This window comes from Scyliorhinus torazame, chromosome 4, assembly GCF_047496885.1.
Source record: "Scyliorhinus torazame isolate Kashiwa2021f chromosome 4, sScyTor2.1, whole genome shotgun sequence".
NCBI classification, from domain to species: domain Eukaryota; kingdom Metazoa; phylum Chordata; class Chondrichthyes; order Carcharhiniformes; family Scyliorhinidae; genus Scyliorhinus; species Scyliorhinus torazame.
The window spans coordinates 254319298-254336442 of record NC_092710.1 but is presented as its reverse complement, the minus strand read 5'-3'; positions in this window follow the sequence as shown (position 1 = coordinate 254336442).

Below are 17145 nucleotides of genomic sequence, written 5' to 3'. Positions count from 1 at the left end.
GATTGAAACATGCACAGTGTATGAGCGCGCCAAAAATCGCTATGCCCAGTACAAATCGGCTGAAAATGAGAAACTTGCCTCCCACAAGGCAGAGAGTGTGCAGGCCATCTCCCGGATGCAGCGCCTCAGCATTGATGAAAGTGGCCATTTTGAGCACTTTTCCCAGGGCCCCACGCATGCGCGATGCGAACAGGATAACAAAGTGGCCGATACCCGCACTGCGCATGTGCAACGACGCGCGGAGTGTCAGGACGCCGACGTCATGACGTGCTTGAACTGCGGCAACGCCCACTAAAGAAACACTGCCCTGCAAGAGGCAGGTGATGTTTAAACTGTGGGAAGCCTGGACACTATGCAGCCTTGTGCAGTCTGCACCACCAGTCAAGGGCCAACGCTCCCAATTCCGATGACGGCGTGTTCAGAGTGCGCAACAACGATTACAGGATTCTGATCCTGGCAGCACAATGGATCCAGAGGAAGAATGCCTGGACTCCGCCTACTGTGTGGGCATCATTACCAAATGTGAATATGCCACATCCAACTCATCACAACTTCAATCCATCCTCGCTGTGGATTCTGCGGACGAATGGCGTGCGGTGATGCAGGTCAACCACTGCTCCATCCAGTTTAAGCTGGACACAGGTGCTTCTGACAACCTCCTCTCACAGGCAGATTTCAAACACATCAAGAAGCCCCCCAAGGTCCTTCCAGCAGACTGCAGGCTCCTGGACTACAACGGAAATGCCATCACGGCACTGGGATCCTGCCATCTACTTGTCTCCAACCGGAGCACCCATGCACGGTTACATTTTGAAATTGACAAGCCAGACAGGGCATCCCTACTGGGCGCGCATGCCTGCAAGCAGCTGAACCTCGTGCAGCGGGTTTACACAACAACATCCTCCAATGTGGATCTTCAGGCCGGCATTGACGACATCCTCGCTCAGTATCCGGATGTCTTCGAGGGGATGGGCACGCTGCCATATTGATACAAGATTCTGCTACGACCTGATGCCAAGTCAGTGGTCCACGCACCACGCCGGGTCCCGGCTCCGCTGAGGGAGCGCCTGAAGGCACAGCTCAAAGATCTACAGCGACAGGGCATCATTTTCAAGGTAACCAAACCGACTGACTGGGTCAGCTTGATGGTAAGTGTTAGAAAGCCTTCGGGAGATCTGCGCATCTGCATTGATCCCAAGGATCTCAATAAGAATATAATCCGTGAACACTGCCCCATCCCGAAGTGGGAGGAACTCACCAGTGAGATAGCACACGCACGTTTTTTCACCAAGTTAGATGCGTCACATGGATTTTGGCAAATCCAGCTGGATGAGTCCAGCAGAAGGCTCTGCACCTTCAACACACCGTTTGGCGGATACTTGTATAATCGCATGCCGTTTGGCATTGTCTCGGCATCGGAGATCTTCCATCGCATCATGGAGCAGGTGATGGAGGGCATTAAAGGGGTTCATTTGCACATGGACGACATCATCATATGGTCCACGACCCCTGAAGAGCATGTTTCCCGTCTCCAGCAGGTATTCCGCCGTGTCCATGCCAATGGCCTGAAGCTGAACAGGTCCAAATGTTGCTTTGGCATGTCGACACTCAAGTTCCTAGGTGACCAGATCTCTCAGCAGGGCGTGCGCCCGGACACAGACAAGGTCAAGGCCATCGAAGCCACGAAGGTCGCTGAAGACAAGAAGGCGGTGTTGCGCTTCCTGGGCATGGTCAATTTTCTGGGCAAGTTCATCCCAAACCTGGTCTCACACACCACGGCCCTCTGAAACCTGGTGAAAACGTCCACTGCCTTTGAGTGGAAGGCAGCACATCAGGCAGAGTGGTTGGAGCTGAAAGCCAAGCTCACCACTGCACCCATCTTGGCATTTTTTGACTCAGACAAGGAGACGAAGATCTCGACAGATGCGAGCCAGAATGGCATCTGTGCATTGCTGCTTCAACGCGATGACACTTCATCCTGGGCACCGGTAGCCTACGCATCGAGGGCCATGACGCCCACCGAAAAACGGTATGTGCAAATAGAGAAGGAAATCCTGGGTCTTCTCACTGGCATTCTCAAGTTTCACGACTGTGTCTACGGCCTGCCGACATTCACTGTCGAGATGGATCATTGGCCTCTGGTCCACATTATCCACAAGGACCTGAACGACATGACGCCTCGGTTGCAGCGCATCCTCCTCAAACTCAGAAGGTACGACTTTGACTTAGTGTACACGCCTGGCAAGGAGCTCATCATCGCTGATGCATTGTCCCGCTCCATCACATTGCCTAGTGAACCGCTGGAAATCATCCGGCAGATTGAATCACAGGTGCAGCTGTGTGCTAGCACCCTCCTGGCGTCTGATGAGAAGGTGGTTCGTATCCGCGAGGAGACAGCCAAAGAGCCCATCTTGCAGCGTGTCATGCACCACCTCGCCAATGGCTGGCAGAAAGGGCAGCCATTCGGCATCCAGGCCGCTCCGACATAGGATATGCTTCCTTGGTGTGCTGGAACACCACTGTTTCAAGAGGGTCCAGATCTTGCATTGGTTTGTGGCAGATAATCAGAGCCTGCTGGAATAACATGAAACTGGTTGGATTCTGGGACAAGAAGCAGGATGCAACAAATTGATAGAATTGAGTGCACGCGCATACACTCTGCTTCTTGCTTTTGTGATGTTTTCCTAGATCTAATACCACATGTTACCACTAGCTGTCAAACTCATCACTGCCCTAAATGCCTTTGCCTGGAGATGCTTCCAAGGGCTCTGCTGGGGATATTTGCAGACGGGGCTCACAGATGCAGAAGATCAGTGACTGATGGTTTATGTGACATGGTTGTCAACTTTGCCACCAGTAACGGCAGTCAGAGAAATCTGGCCTGCCACAGTGACAAGGCATCATTGATTGCACAAACACAGCAATTAAGCATCCCCAGATCACCCAGACATATGCAAAGTTTCCCACTCCTTTTGTGTAGCTCCCATGCAAACAAAAATAAACCTTGTTGCAGATGTGCACAAGATTCCAGCTGCCATGAAGTTTTTACCCTGCAGGAGACCACCGTCCCTAATCTCTTTGCACCTCAAAGTAGATTTACCAGCTGACTATCCAGGGACAAGGGTAACCCATTTAAAACGTGGCATGAGGAACACAACCAAGGACACCCAGAACTGATGCAATGAAAGACATATGACAGCCAGATATGTCATTGAAAAAAAACTATCAGCATGCTGTAGATGCACTTTAACATAAGTGAGTGTTGTTGGTCATGGATTTAGATGAAAATTAATTCTGTCAACGGGTAGGCAAAAGATTTCTCCATTTCTGATGGGCAAACAATCCAACACTGACGTCCAGCTTTCTTTGCATATGTCAGTTGCGACATTGCTGGAGGACCTTGGATTCTCTGCCTGTCCCGTGCTCACTTCTTCTGCAGGGAGTGAGAGAAGAGACCTGGGAGTGAGGGTAATGACATGTATAGAATGGATAGATGGAAAATATTTGTTGGGCATTACGATGAGGGAGAGGCTTGACATTGTGTAAAAGAGACTGAAGATTATAGGTTCATGGGACAGATGGGATGTAAGGAGCTCATAAAAATGAAGGATGGGTTTTACCCACAAGGTGAATGTAAGGAACGATGAGTTGGAGTGAGCTTGAGAAGGCCGAGTGAGGGGTTTGGCATGATACTTACATTAGAATGTAGATGAATTCATATTCACCTTACATACCCTGCTTCGACCTTTAAGCTTATTTCAGCATTAAATCCATGCACATGGGACCACATTCCTGCTGCTAACCTTAAGGACAATCTCCAGCCATGTCTTCCTGATTTGACTGATGAGTTTCTTCCTCACCAGTAGAGGACAGTGTCTCCCTGTGAGCCCTTACAGTCCCCAGCACCAGGTCCAGGAGGAAGTCACTAAAGCGAGGAGCAGAGTTTATATGAGAATCGCCAACCTATTACTTTATTGCATTCCGCCCCCTATCCCAGAATCCAACATATTTCATGTTTGCAATGTCTCTTTAAATACTGGAGCTAAAATTGACTCAAATGGGTTGTCACCATGCCAGCCCAAGCTCAATGGTCCTGAACCATGGAATTAACTTTGTTAAACAGTTGCTGGGTTACAAAGCCACTGCAGGCTAGCCGTGGGTTCCTACCCACTATAGGATGTATCACTCCAAGCGCATTGGGAACTTATTCAGCCCATTGCTTCAAATGTAACTAATTGACTGTGGAGCACTTGGGGACATCCTAAGATTATAAAGTGTTGCATAAATGTATTCTTTATAAGACACTGGTTAGACAACATTTGGAGTATAAGATAGTTCATGACCTTAATATCAGGCTTAGAGGACTAGGGCGGAATGTTCCTAAGAAAAATGGCAAAGTGTCAGATTCTGACTGAAAACGCCCCAGAAAAACAGCCCAGTTTTCACTCCAAATGTTCTAGACACTTGTTCAAGAAAAAGCAGGAGGGCATGTTTTGCGCCATCACTCTGATGGGGAGGGGCCTGATAGAACAGGCAGGCCCGGCTGCACAGAGATCAGGGTGCCAACTTTGAAGGGCGGCCCGATTATAGAGTCAAAGTAGAGGCCTCCCCACCCCCAGACATCGGAATTCCCGGCAAACAGCGGAAATCCCTCCAACCGTAGAAGACAGAGGGGCAATCTCCCTCCCCCATTCAATATTCAGGTCACTCGGCCCCCCACCCCCCACACCAAGCAGGTTTCAGGGTGACACAACCCTCCTTATCATCGCCGCCCACTCCCAAACATAACAGGAACCACACCCGCACAGTGTTTTCTAGAGGCCCCGCCCTGGGCCCATCCCAGCCCCAACCTGGCACTGCCCCTCTGGCACCCCAGTCCTTGCAGTTACCCCTGGAAGTGCCAGAGAGCTCTGCCATGGCACTGCCCGGCTATGTCCCTTACCACCTGAGGCTTATATTCATCTACGAAAGAGGCGGAGGTGGCGATGTTCTCAGAGTGAGGCTTCGCTGCCTCAAACCCCGTTTGGCCTTTCATGAGAGTTAGCTGCCATAAGGTGAATGTAAGGAACGATGAGTTGGAGTGAGCTTGGATTTGCGCCCGCAGCAAAAGGCTCAGAAAATTGAGGCCTTTTTAAACTGATAAATGGCTTGAGAAATCATGGGCTAGATTCTCATCGTCGGAATCGTCCCCTGCGCCAGCAGCGCATTCACACCCGTGGATTTCCAGGCGGCTTGGGTTGCCCACAATGGGAAGCCCCATTGGCCAGCTGCCATGTCAGAGAATCCCGATGTCGGTGGGGCCACGCTGCACCAGAAAATGGGTGCAGCAGGACAGAGAATCCAGTCCAATAATTTTCGCTAAGACAGAAAGTGAAGGGTGGAATCTAAGAGTAATAACAATAATACTAATCTTTATTGTCACAAGTAGGCTTACATTAACACTGCAATGAAGTTACTGTGAAAAGCTCCTAGTCGTCACATTCCAGCGACTGTTCGGGCACTCTGAGGGAGAACTCAGATTGTCCAAATTACATAACAGCACGTCTTTCGGGACTTGTGTGAGGAAACCGGAGAACCCGGAGGAAACCCACGCAGACACAGGGGGAACGTACAGACTCCTCACAGACAGTGACCCAAGCCGGGAATCGAACCTGGGACTCTGGTGCTGTGAAGCAACAGTGCTACCCACTGTGCTACTGTGGGCATACACTAAAGCATTGTTTTAGCTGGTAATATTGTGACATTTGGAATTACATAAGTGAAAATTGAAGGGAAGTTAGAAGAATTTGCTTCCCTCAGAGAACCATTAGGGCAGGATATGCTTCACCACAAATGGCTATTGAGGCAGAAAGTAGAGTATGATTTCAAATGGACTCTAACGTTATTTGAAAAGGAAGAATATAAAGGGATACAGGGAAAAGCAGGAAATGGAATTAGAGCTGAGATAGCATCAGTTGAAGATTTCCCACTGGCAAAGAATCAAAGAGGTGAATGACTTCCATCTGTGGTCTAATGCTTCTGATTTTAGAAACTTTAAAGTCAGAAAATTGTTCCATTCCACATAAATCAAATGCTGCACTTTGAGCCCCCTTCAAAAAAGAATGAAGGCATTCCCTTTGGCTCAGCAAGTGTATCCAATAAGTAGCTGAACCATACAGAGCAGAAAGGAACCAGATTCCAACTCCACATTGAACTCAGTTAGGTCACCTTAGCGGTGGTGACAATGGAAAGAGTGGGACAACAATAAGCCTTTGTGGCCCGAGGGAACGAATGTCAACCAGAAATCCAGCTCCTGATCAATCTTTCGCAACCCCTGATGTGAAAAAATGTGAATTAGCATCAGGTGAAGACAGAATCAGTATAACATTCTATTGTTATTGTTAAGACTCATAAATGAATTCTTGCCTTGAAATAGACTGAGGACAATTAGTATCTGTCAAAATGTCTCCTGTCATAGGAGTGGGTGCAAGAAAATTGATGAGAAAGAGAAAATAGCCTATGTGAGATAATTGATTTGGGTGTTCTGGGCATTTGCTCTATTTCTTGGTTTCTTGGAACTCAACAATCTGGAAAACAAAAATCTCTCACAGACAGCCAATTTTTTTTATTATCAGTTCAATTTTTATATACAGCCGCTACAATTGGTCTTGATATTCTGGGTGAGAAAGATAGAAAAGCCATGAGTTACTTTCCTAATTGCTATCCAATGACCAGTGAATATGTGTGTATCTGTGGTCCTTAAATTAGAATCTGCAACAACTTTTCAGGGGGGGCCACTAAGGAATTGATTGATGGCCAGTGGAAGACTTGGTGCAAGCTCGGAGGCGGGGGTGGAATGTGGCCACCACATATGCAGCACAAGGTGGGTTGGCTCACTCATCTGCGAGGGAGTGTATATGGAGGGCATTGGGAGTTGCGTGAAGGTCACCAGGTAGACTCACAGTAACCAAGGCTGATGGTGGGCATTAGGTGAGTTAAACCTGGTTAAGAGCAGGGAGTCTTTTTACATGTTTAAGTGCGACATATTCAGTGAACATTAGGCTCACAAATCTCACTGATATTTGTAAGTAATGTGTTTGTTAACAGCATCATTGAAAACATTTTTTACATGCATCACTTTCATATTCTAAGCATTAGATGAGGGTGGTCATTTATTATTAAGTCAATTTTAAAGTGGCCTTTCCCCCGAAAGTTTGACAATCACTGGATGCATACTGGAGGTGATTCGTCTTCAAATTGGTCATCAATGTTCATTAAAGGATCATATGGAGTGATAGACAATTAATGGAGGTACCAATAGTGTGCTAGATACTGCTGAAGCTCATGCAGCCTGACCTTAGCAAGGAGACAAAAGCTTACAGAAGAAGGAGAAGATTTGGGAAATATATAGTAAATCGTTTTAAATTATAAATGCGAAACAGGACCAAGAAAGTTGCTCTGTTCACATAATGAAATGAACATAAAAGTGAACATTTTTGAAAAATGTATGTGGGGCAGTAAAGTATAAGTTATTTTGACTCTGTTGAATATTCAAAAAATAAGGAAATTACAGAAATTAGTTAATTATGATGCATTACTTTGCACATTAATTATATTGAACATCAACAATTGCAACATTCAAGCTTAATTAAATGGTGAATTAAATGCCATCTGAAAGTTATGTATGAGAATTGAATTATGTGAAACTTAAACCTTCCTTAAGGTTAAACAAAGATATTATAATTTAAGTAAATTATATTAGCTAGGCCGGAAGTTATTAGACAATTTAAAGAAGAAGAAAATGATGGGAATGCTTAAATTAATAATCCTTCGGTTCCTAGCTCGATGAACAAAGAGATTTTAATGGTTTGACAGCTGATGACAGTCAAACAGTGCCTCAGCTTGCACAAGGAAGGCTAACCTATCAAACTAAATGGAAACTGACAGGATATCATCCTGACAGCAGATTGAAAGTTGACTAGTAAACAATGATGTGTGAGAGACTAAATCAAGCCAGGCCAAGCTGTCAGGGCTGACGTGCAGACAAGTGGCAACATGAAGATTCAACTTACATGATTCAAATGAGCTTGGGAGCAATGGCTGTAAATGTTTTCAAAAGTCATACAGTAAAATGGTTGGCACTGGTCCTGTAAAATTGTTAAGAGGACGATTGACATTAGCCATGCAATATCACTAGACTGTAATGCCTTAATAGTAAAGAAGTCTTGGCTTTTCAAAATTTGGGTGATTGAATCTTCTTTTCCACAGCATGAATGATTTCACTTGTCGGCATCCTTTGCCCCATGGTTTATGTAGTTGCACATCCTCATTAATTGTTTAGAAAAATATATATTCAGGGCTACATTTGGGAATATTTTTTAAAATCTCCATTTCCCGAGCAAGTCTCCTCTGAAAACAAAGGAGGCTCAGTCTGTGAAACAAATAATACAATCTTGTTTTCATGTGACAACCTTAATTTTGAAATAAAATTTCAATAAAGAGCATAACATTTAGCAGCAAGCATAATTGGTAACACAATAGGCTCACTGTGTCACACCATATTATTGTGCCCTTCTCTTTAGAAGTTGGTAACAAGAGACGCAAGCTATTACGTCAGGATGATATTTCAGGCTTGATTCTGTGGTAAGATGTTTCTAGTTCAGAATAGCGATTGCAGGGAACACTGGCCACAAATCACCATCTTCTTTCTTGTAGCGTTTCCAAAGTGATCATTAAGAAAATGTTAGGAGCAGAGTTAGGTATTGAGTTTATTAGTTCCTAGATTATCAATGAATCATTAGTTTAAGCTACTTGAAATGAAAATGAAAATGAAAATCGCTTATTGTCACAAGTAGGCTTCAAATGAAGTTACTGTGAAAAGCCCCTAGTTGCCACATTCCGGCGCCTGTTCGGGGAGGCTGGTACTTTGACACAAACACAGGGAAAACAACAATAGTGAAGGTATATTTTACCTTGTTAAAAAGATTATGGAAACTTTAATAAAATATATTTTTTTACAAAAAGATTATGGGCAGGATTCTCCGTTGGCTGATGCCGAAATCGGGAAACGTGATTGAACGGAGAATAGATTCTGATGCTAAAATCGCGCCGGCTGCCGATTTGATGCCAAATCACAATTCTCTGTTGCCTCACCGGTGGTGTTAATGTGGTCCGGAACGCACGTGCAGTCAACACCGTTTGCATCACATTAGCAGGCCTGACCCGGTATTCTCTGGCGCCTCCACGATTTTCCACCTCCGATGGGCCGAGTTCCCAATGGGGCGGTTCACTTGTGCTTTAAAAATCGTGAAACAGGCCAACAGTGTCTAACATTGCCATAGTTTGCTGACAGTTGTGCCGCTGGCTGGGGGGCTTCTGCCATGGCCGGGAGAGTAGCGTAGGGTGGCCAGGAGGTGGACTGCGGGGTTGGGGTGAACAGGCATGGAATATCATTGCCGCGGCTTGCAAGACAGCCATGCAGCTGCGCATGCTGTTGGCAGCCCACTGTGAACGCCCACTGTGAACCTAGGGCGATGGGTTGTATAGGTGTCCCCCCAGGCCACCCTTTTATGTGCCCTCTGGCCCCATCCAACCCATCAGCTGTATGGGCGCACTCCAGCACAACCAGTGCCATCTTGTTGGCTGGGATGAGTGTGCGTGGAGATGTGTATATGCGGCTGCAGCTTGTCAGCCTCCCAAGTGTCAATCCCGCATCGTTTTTCATTGGAATCAATTGTGTTCCATGTGGCGCCGTGCTAGCCCCTCCACAGTCACTGAATTGGTCCAGGTTCAGCGCCAGTTTGGATGTCATGAAAGTCGACAAATCCTCTCAGGAACGTAGAATCCTGCCTTATAACTTCTACTGCAACAGTAACAAGTCATAAGACTGCAACATGATAAACAAAGTCAAAAATTCAAGAAATGGATCACGGAGAGCAAAATGTCTGGAATTAATAATCATAATCATTCAAATTAAAATAAAACTCAGTTCTGGTGAAGAACAAATGTTTTGATTAAGTAGATGACTGGTTATTAAAACCAGAATATATTTTTAAAATCTCAAAATCTAAATGAATAGTAAACTTCCGATCATTTCTGTTCCAGCAAAAGTGGTTCAGTAAGTATTTGAGTCACTAGCTTTTTGTGAGTTTCTTCAAAGGAAGACTGATGCGATTAAACAGCCTTTAACAATACTCGCTAATAACTCCAGGATGTTATTGCATAGTTTTTGCAATGTCCCAGCCACAATGGGTAAATCAGCATCAATTAGGGCTTGAACCTAGGATCTTCCTGACCTGTGACTCGGTTGTTCATTGTTCAACTGGCTGAGACATTTGAAGGGGAATAAGTCCAATTTGTGTCCTCATAGGTGACATTTGTTTCGTTAGAAAAAGAAAATCGATAAAGATTTACCTCAAATCATTGCAATTAAGTTTGGGAAAGATGCTCAGACTTGTTACTTCTTCTATCTTGTGTGTTCATCATTGGTGTTGGTATGCATGGCTTAATTTTTATGTTAAATGTGAGTGATGTTTATATTTTCATACGCACTACCTGCCTTTGACACAACATAAAATGGAGCAAGAGAGAAACTGGGCACACAGAGGTTTCCTTGGTGAATAGATTGCATTGTTCTGGGTTGAGAAAACAGGAGACTATTACACTAACACTGATTGCATTGTGTTGCCATTGACAATGAAGCGGCACTTCGGGTACTGTAGTACTACAGTTGAATGTTATAATCTGTTAAGGACACAGTTTACAGAATAAGCTAAATTGATTAAAACATCAGGAGAGATGAGTATTAGAGTACAGTTCTTATTTTAATATGCCAAACACTGTCATTTTTTCTGAGGCCAGGGTAGCACAGTGGCACAGTGGTTGGCACTGCTGCCTCATGATGCCGAGGACCTGGGTTCGATCCCGGCCCCGGGTTACTGTCCGCGTGGAGTTTGCATCCCCCTTGTCTGCATGGGTCTCAAGCCCCACACCCCAAAGACGTGCTGGGTAGCTGGTTTGGCTACGCTAAATTGCTCCTTAATTGGAAAAAAAATAATTGAGTGCTCTAAATTTATTTTCCAAAAATTCTGAGGCCAATTACTTCAGTTTATCGAAATAGAATTGAAGGTTCTGTTGAATATCTCCCAATGTTTAATACTATGGGTGCATGGATTTTCTGGGCGGGAACACCACAAAACTGGAAATTCCCACCCGAGGTCAACCGATCTTTAGTGGTCTGTCAAATTTTCCGTCCCACCCACAACTATCCCTCCAGCGGATAGGGAAAAATGTAACCCTATGATTTGCTTACATTACTTTACCTCAGTTGTAACACATTCAACCTGAGATCCTTATTGTCCCTAACCATGATAAAGAATCTGATGCATCATTATTGTTTTAATCTGTAGCTAAGCTTGCTATATAATTATAGTTTCATATGTTAATATATACAAGTTGAGGAAGCAATACAACATTATCTAATTTAATATTGGACAGATCCATTCAGTGGCTGCAATAAATTGTATTACATGAATGGACATGGTGGCCTGGGCTTTCACTGAATTTGGATGACTCTGGAGCTTCGTAAAAATGCCGGATAATTACCGACCTCATTCCTGAGCTGTCTGATTTTCAGCAGTGCCTTTAATGGATGCAGGTCAGTTCCGGTCAACTTCATGCATCCAGCAGCCCCAACCTGATCACCTCATTTGCAGAGATAGGCATGTCCTACCCCACCACAATTTTCATGGAGTTATGCCAGGTTTTTGAAAAGTCATTGCTTTTGGCCCCTCAGAGGAGTCATGAATACTAATCTGCATGATGATTAAAGGGTAAGTTCAAAAGATCCTCCTCATGCCTCCATGCCAAGCTCTGCTTTCAATTCACCCCCCTAGCTCCTATGCCGCCTGGACCATGGCCTTCCATTCACCCCATGACCCCTTGTACCTTCAATGCCAGGCCATGTCCTTCTACCAAATGACAATATATGCCACTATCATTCCCAATGTGCCATAATGCGTTGTATAGAATCAATGCACTCTTTAGTGACAGCTTTCAAAAAGTAATTCATTCTTAACTTTCTACTGTATTTTTAAAAAGTCATTTCACTTAGAAGGCAATAAAAGTGTCAATCATACAGACCCTTTTAAGTATCAACAACAAATTCATTAGCACTTGAAACCATTTAGCCTTCAGTAAATAAACATTGTGAAATTGACCCTGGAAATCAAAGGGCCTGAGCTGTCCATCGAGCAATGTTTTCTCTGGGGAACAGCTGTTTCAGCATGTCTGATAGGTGCCTGGGCTCTCAGCCATGTCTCATTATGTATGCATTGGAGGTATCAGGGGTAAGGGACATGTGGTAGAATGGATGGGTATATGGAGTGTTTAGAAGGTGAGGGAGTGTGGGGGGTTGTGTGGACTGGAGGGCCTTTCTGTTTTTAGTATAACTGGAACAAAGCCCTTTTAAACAGCCTGCCTTCGCACCCGGCAGCTTCTGTGGCCTGGCCTCCACCTGCACCTGACCCTCAGTAATGAAGATCCCGCCTTTGTGGGAGGTGGGTGGGGGTTATGAGCTGCAAATTTTCCTGATTTCTCCCTACCCACCTTGAGGATGAAAATTCCGGGTGATACATTTATTTACAGTACTAAATAGCGCCATGGCAGGGCCTCACAAGCATTGGCATTCAATCCCTGGCCTTGGGATACTCCAGCATAGACATGTTTAATTGAAGCTAATTGCTCACTTGAATTTGCAAATCTAGATCCCGCCCAGTGAGGGTGGGATCCAGATCACGATGTCTCTCAAGAACGAATAAGATCTTGCGAGCTACCCTGAGCTTCATAAATCTCGATCGACTGCTGCCTCATGGCGCCAAGGTCCCAGGTTCGATCCCGGCTCTGGGTCACTGTCCTTGTGGAGTTCACACATTCTCCCCGTGTTTGCATGGGTTTTGCCCCACAGCCCAAAGATGTGCGGGGTAGGTGAATTGGCCACACTAAATTGCCCCTTAATTGGAAAAGGTGAATTGGGCACTCTAAATTAAAAAAAAATAGAAATAAATAAATAAATAAATCTCGATCGAGAGAGAGAGGCCTTCTGCGGTATTTAACAGCCTTGTCGCGTCACCATGTCGGACACGCCGAGGCCATTCGATCGGGCCCATTATTGCACTTCCAAAATTGACATACTGTTCAGAGCAAGGTGACTTCTTTCTACTCTTAATTAATTATTTATTTCCAAATGTAGTTTTCTTTTTCTGAATTTCTTTGTAGCATCTTTGGGTCGATATGATCTTTGTTCTGATGCATTGTTTCCTTGTGGTCTACAAGATGGTTAAAAATATCTGCACCTTAATTTTTTCCAGGACATAGACATTTTGAGTGCCCTCCAATAAGACAGTCTCTTGAAATTTTCCTATTAGATCTTCGGAAATGAGGGAATGATCAAGGGTTCTGCAATGAAGGGCTCCTTGGCCAATGTGATGTAATATGGTTAACATATTATGGACATGTTTATTATGTAATTCTATTCATTTTTTCCAGCAGCTTTAAGCACATGGAGCAGCTTTGATGTAAAACTGTGCTTGCATAACATAATACACAACTGACAGATTTTAATGTAATTGATGTGGGTCTAGTCAACCAGTTGGAGAATCAGTGAGCAAACAACATCACTGTGGAAGAGGCCTGACCAGATTGAATGCCTCTCAGGCAAATAACTGGCCAGCTTTGGGCCTTTTCTGGAATTCATTACCCTGGGCGTGGAAATCTCACCTGCCGAGCTATTGTCCTATCAGAGGCCTGCACCTCTGCATTACAAGCAGCACCACCAAGAGGGTTGGCAGCTGCCAGTAAAGCAGCTAGAGAGAGGCCGAGGATCACCAAGGAATCCAGCGCAAAGGTGACTGAGGGGGGACTGAGGAGAAGAAGGACTCTGGAAAGAGGAGAGCGGGACTGGGTGCAAAGGTGGGTGGGTGAGGGTGGGGTAGGTGGTGTTTTCAGCTTGCCCCTGCGCACCCGATGCACCGTTCCTTGATGAAGTGCCTTTGAAGGAGAGGCCCCATGCCTCAAGAAGGCAGCAGGCAAACCTGACAGGGTTTGCCTGGTGGCCTTCCAGAGGTGCAGGAAAGCCATGGTACTTGCATGTAATCCCTCAGCCAACACTAAGTTCCAGTGTGCTCAGGAGTAAATGGCATCTTTTAGCTGAATAATGCACCTGATTGACAACTGTGAGCAGGGGCGTTTTGGGCCAAGTCCTGCCTCCAACTTAACCTAACTCCAACTTTCCGCTGCCAGGAGACTGAAGTGCGGCCTCTCTTGATTTAGTTGGCCCAATCGTCATGTTTTCTACCATGAAGCACTGCAAAGCCCTACATTTCTCAAACAAGGGCCCGACTTTGAAAAGTCACATTAGGAAGAAAACATGGACAACTGCAATAGCCATCAGCTGAAGAAAGTATGGTAATACAATACAGTACCAACAAAACATGGAAGCCACTGAATTCCCCATCTTAGTTGAACTGCTGAATGGCAGCTGCTCTCCTCTCCACGAGAGAAACAGAAACCTAGAGGGAAAGTCGTGATCAAATTGTTCTCCTACTTCCTCGTAGCCAGTTCTTCATTAATGAGCCAGCGTTAGGTAGCTTGTCCATAAAGCCTACAGGGTATGTTTGCACTAGAAAAATATATTTTAAGGAGAAAGATAAATAATTCATCAGACAAAACAACTTGCAAAACTAACAAGGTTTTGGGAAATCAGCAATATAAAAGATTTGCATCTCACATTTCCTTGGCAGACAGTCAACCAGATTTACTAGTGATGGGAAGTTCATTAATCAAGAAAGCAGAGTTACCTTGTTTGTATCTTATATCAGATTGAACCTGGTGTAACCACTTACAGCCCCTGCAGAACAGTATGACAGCCACACACAATCACAGAATGAGGAATCGCAGAATAAGGTAAAATTAGTATGAACCTATTATTAAAAGTAATTAATGTGCTCTGATAATCTCATGCTTGTTTACATTCTATCAATCTACTTGGCTTCAAATCTATTGAATGTAAACCTACTTCAACCAGATTAAAGAATTATTTCCTTCAGTGAAGTGTGATGTAAATCTTTGGCTCCAAATCAACTTCCATGTGGTTCTTGAATGTCTATGGGTTTCTGAAGAGCAAAGAAAATTATTAAATAGAAACTTATTTTGGATGCCATTTGTTCCCACCAAACATCATGAAGGAGCTGTTCAGACTTCCAGCTTCTTATTGGGAGGTTTAGGATAAAAGTTCTGTCTGTTCATTTCTATCAATTAAATTGAGGGGACAAGACCAGGCTAGTTTACTTTTGTTTCAGCATGAGTCAAAATTAAGTCCTAAATTGAATGCTGATGTCATGAAAATGAGGCCATGAGAATTCGCTCGTGAATAACTTTATATTGGATTTTACTAACAGCACCTCATACAATTTTATTTCCTTTTGACATGAATAGCTAGGTCGTGATTATGTGCAAAGATTACTCTTTTCTGGAATTTTCCCTACCTCCCAAAATGTGACCTTTTACAAGATGGCTGCTCACGGCAGAATGTCATGAAGAGATTACCTGTTTGCAACTTCTGCATGAGAGCAACTAATTTAAGTCTTCATAAGTAAAAGACATTGGCTGCGATTCACCCAAATGGGAACAAAGTCCCATAGTGAGCGGGTTTAGGAGCGTGTTTCCCGGCGCTCGCAGTGCCGAGGAACACATGGCTGGCTATTCAATGCAACTCATGGTGTATAAGGGGCCTGAATGGGGATTGCTCGGCCGAGGCCGCACATATCACTGTTCCGCTCGACAGAACTCCCCAGTGTAGCGAATGATCGGGACTCCATTGAAAAATGCTGCCGAGGCCCACAAAGCGATCCCCGACCTCCTCCCCCAGCCCAAATGCACTATGGGAGCCCATCTGGTCCCCATTTGTGGGGAGCAGTGCTGAATGACGCTTGTTTGAGGTCTCTGAGGCAATGGGGATGAATCCCAAAGCCTCAGGTACCTTGGGGATCTGCACTTTAGAGTGAGGCTTACTGTCTCGTTCTAATATGCAGATTTGCCAAAAAGTGATCCCGCCCACAATGGATGGGATTTACATTTGATGTCTCGCGAGTCTGTGATTCTGTGAGGTCATGTTGGATCTTGCGAGGTGTTGCTAGCCAGGTGGGTCCCTGGAGCAGGGTCTCCCGGCTTTTAACAGCCATGCTGGGCCGCTACTTTTCCGGCGCAGCATGGCCATTGAATCACGCCCATTGCCATCTTCTAATAGTGAAGTAACTGAGGTTCACACAATATAACAGAAAACAGAACCAAGTCTCAATATTCAGCAGAAGGCAACATCTGTAGAGAGAAGGAGATTTATGGTGCTACGTCATGATAGATTGTAGACTCTGCATTTTTTTATTGTTGTAGTTTGTTTGTGTTCATTGCTTTCTGCTTTCTTGAGATCATACTTTGGCACAGAATGAAGCTGCACTTGATTCACAGCAACATAGAGGGGTTTAAAACACGGTAAACTAATTATATTTTAACTTAAATTAATTTGCGCAACTATTACAGAGAAACTATTATAATCAAAAATTTCTGAGTTAAACTTAATAAATATTCTAAAATCTAAGTTAAACCAAAAGTTAAATCGTACTGCTGAATATGAAAAAGTGCTGAATGCTGCGTTGCGGAACCATACATTTTAGATGCACTATTGTGTAATGAGGCTGGATTAATTAATATCTCACAGTAAGAGATCTGCTGGGAGAAAATGACGATAAGACAATTGAATTTCATTTTAAGTTTGAAAGTGACAAAAAAAGCAATATGTGGATATTGTAAGGAACATAAAGAGTTAATGTAATGTTACTATTCTCGTCACTGGATGGTGCTACAGAGCAACCATGTAAATGTCACATGCCTCCTTGACTTCTGGGAGAGAAACGGGAGGCACAGGAGAGAGATGGGAGGCACAGGAGAGACTGGAAGAAAGTCAGACTGAGTAGATGTGAGATAGTTTAGCTGATAGCAGTTTAGCATTGTAGAAGTGTAATGTATTCTTTACTTACCTAATTCCTTAGTAAATGTTCAACTCAAATTAAGTGTAGTGTAATAAATTAGCTTTGTTGTTAAACACTGCTTTCT